Consider the following 3,740-nt stretch of genomic DNA (forward strand, 5'->3'; position numbering starts at 1 on the left):
AGATAAAAACAAAATTTTATTTATTTATAAAACGCGGAAAACTTTTCCTTACAATGCAATTACAAATGAAAACTATGCTACTACATATTTCTAAGCAATCTATCATAACTCTTAAGCAGCAGCTCAAAAATCCGATCATCGAACCATGCGATTGAAATCCATCTTCACGACTAGATTCATCATACTCTTGCTTTAAGCTTCCTTCCTTTTGCATTATCCAACAAAACATCAAAATGCAACCTTGTCAAATCATGTATTAAGAATCACCAATTAGGAACTTAATAGAGTTACATAGTATATTTACCTGAAGCAGAGTCAAACTTTTTGATTCTAACTTCTTTCAGATCTTTCAGTAAGTCAGGGCAGCTTCACTTCCAATGTCCCTTCAAATGGCAGTAGAAACAAATGGCTTCTTTTGCATTGGCACATGAGACAATCACAGACTTCACCTTTCTCTTTACCATTTGGTCAACCAGGTTGACTATGGCCGATCCCTTTCCATTGGGAAGAGAAATCTTTTCTGGACTTCCAATGTTACCATTTTCAATACCAATGGAAGTTTGAGAAGTAGATTTTTCAATCTAATTTGCTTTACTAGTGCGCCAAATCATTGATGATTCAGCAGCAACAAGAAAATAGGTAAGATCAATAAAGGTCATGTCGTGGTCTGTCACATAGTAGTCCTTAATGAACTCACTATATGACTTGGGAAGTGACTGAAGAACCCAGTCGACAGTCAACTTCCTTGAGACAACGACGCCCAATAGTCTCATCCAATCAATATGTGACTTCATCTCCAAGACATGAGTACACACAGGTCTTCCATCTTGATGTTTCATTGCAAGTAGGGCTTGAGTGACCTGGAATTTTTCAAGTCTTTGAAATTGTGGGTTAGGGAGAATAATTGGAGGAGGTGGAGGAAGTGAAGTATGCTTTCCACTTCCACGATCTAATCATGGAACATCATCTTCAAGAGGAAATTTTATTCCAAAAGATTTTGGAAGACCATAGCCGTCTAAACTAGACATCTAAAAGGGAGAAATTCAAGTTAGTTGATTTCAGTCCTTAATATAACACCCAAATGAAATATTAAGGCTAGGACCCAACACAATATTTTATAATTTCGGAAGAGGGATGCCGTTATCCAATTGAAAAATACTTGAAGGTAGGTAAATGACGATTTACCAATTTCCACCATGAAAAACGAAATTGATTATTAAGTTTTAAATGGATTGAAATTCCTAGAACCTTTGAGATTCATTGAATTTTTCAATGGTATGCTTAAATCTCGATTGTGCCCTTCAAGTTTGTGATTGGGATGCCGAGGATCACAAACAAGGTGTGAATAACCATGCAATTATCTTGGTACACTCAATATTACAACCACCTAATCAATGTGTCGGTTAACCACACACGCTCCATTGATCTATGACTAACATCAAGCTACCCTTTGCCATGCACTGTCAGTCCCAGATTAGTGTGCTGGTTAACTACACACGCTCCACTAACGACTCAACAAGGTGCAAAGTGTAATTTCATGAAATAGTACATTTTTCATATTTTTCCTAAACTAATTAAGATTGAGAATTTAATAAAAGTTTAGTTACTTTATAATTATCATTATACTTATAATGAGAATTAATGTCGTATCATACCCATTCGGCTAATGACCCTCCACCAGTCAAGGAAGTGGTGGGTGAGAGTAGACACCCATTAAACTGTCATTTTATAGGCAGTAACCTTATACCCCCCCCCCTTATAAACCGACTTCGTGAATGAGGCCTACTAACGGTAAGACTGACTTTTTCTTATACATATATATAATTATTAAACTTATAATAATATAATAGTATAAAGGTTGAATTTTAAACTTTTGAAAACTCTGGGGTTTAATTTGGAATTAAAGTATTCATCAGTGAAACTTTACAAATTCCAAAACTTGAGGGCAAGTTTTAAAACTTGTCAAAACTTTTGGTTTCCATAACTTATGAGTTGATGTGGTTTTTTTATGAAAAGCCTCTAGAAATTCCATAACTTGAGGACAAGTTATGGAGTTTATAAAACCATTTATGTAAAAGACTCTTCATGTTCCATAACTTCAGGACAAGTTATGAAAGACTTTAAAAACATTTAAGATCAATTTTTTCAAACAAAATTAACACATAATTTTTTGATCTAAGTTAACTCATAAGCCAAGATAATTCATATCAATAATTAACAAGAAAATTAGTTTATCATTTAAACTCACAATTCTCTTAAAATTTTGACAGTTATTTTTTCATTGGATGAGAATCATCATTACCATATCAACAAAATTAAATTCTATGAACTAAAACATTTTGTGGTAATGATTCTAATCCAAAACATGCCAAAAAATTCGAAAATTTGATGTCTGAACAAGCAACTCGTCGAGCCCATCTATGGACACGCCGAGTTCATGCCTAAACTCATCCTACTCGTCGAGTTCAAGTATTGACTCGTCGTGTAGGCCTGTTAGACAGTATTTCAGCTTTGAAAAATAACACATTTGCATCAAATATAATAGAAAACAATCCTAGGCTCTGATACCATTAAAGGGTTTTAGTATACTACAACATCCTATGGTGTACATACAACCTTAAATGCTTTGGATCTATGTTTTCCCTAATTATACATGTAATATTGTTTCCAAAGCATTAAGCCTAAGACTATGATGGAAATGACATAATCAACATTAAAGAGAGTTATAGAATTACCTCTTTGTTGTAGCTTGTAGAACTTCTTGAGTTTGGCCTTTAAGAACTTAGTGCCCCAAGTGTTGCACCTCAAATGGAATCACACAACATCACCAACAATGGAAGACTTGAGAGAGAATAATTGCAATCAAAAATTGGCTATAGCTCTTCCAAGAACACTAGGTGTCACACCCTGCTAAAGTGGAAACACGAGGCGTGGCAGTATAAAGGGTTTCATAGCAAAAGTTAAAAGACAACACCAACCATAGTATTAAAAGTCATTACAGATTTACAATGGGTTTGAACAACTTTTAAAAGAAATTACAATGTAAATTGAAATACAACACATATGAATGCTCCTAAAAGTGAAGTGTCCTTAAGTGCCACTTACTCGATGATTCCTAAAAAAACATGTAAAACGAGCGTCAACTATAGAAATAGTTGGTGAGTACTCACAGATAAACAAAATAATATTGGTTCCATGAACTGAAATCAAGGTATTGATAAAAGTTTCCAATAATAAAAGTATATTGTTAAAATGAGTAAATATGTTTGTAAAAAAAACAAAGTTCATTGTCATCATGTGAGATAAAGTATGTTGCCCAAATGAGATGCAACATTCATATTCTCATGGAAGATAAAGTTCGTTACTCAAATGAGTAAACAAGTTTCGTTGCTAAAATGAGGAAACAATTTCATTGCTAAAACATGTATATAAGTTTCCGGTAAAAAAAGTTCGTTGTTATAATGAGATACAAAGTTTATTGTTATAATAATTATGTTAGTTTCATTGCTAAAATAAGTATACAATTGTCGTTTCTAACATGAGCATACAAGTTTGGTATGGGCATAAAGATTCCTATGTGCATCAAGTTTCCATTCATGAGTTCACAGCCCAAGCCTAATGACCGAATCGTGCCCTATTGACTACCTTCTAATAGCGCTATCCACAATAACCATAGGCTCAAAAGAGTTAATGAGTTGTGTCTAGAGATTCCAGGGACTTAACCGCGATACTGTCCTCAT

The sequence above is a fragment of the Lactuca serriola genome, chromosome 1 (genome assembly GCF_051521515.1).
Source record: "Lactuca serriola cultivar US96UC23 chromosome 1, Lser_US96UC23_V15, whole genome shotgun sequence".
NCBI classification, from domain to species: Eukaryota; Viridiplantae; Streptophyta; class Magnoliopsida; order Asterales; family Asteraceae; genus Lactuca; species Lactuca serriola.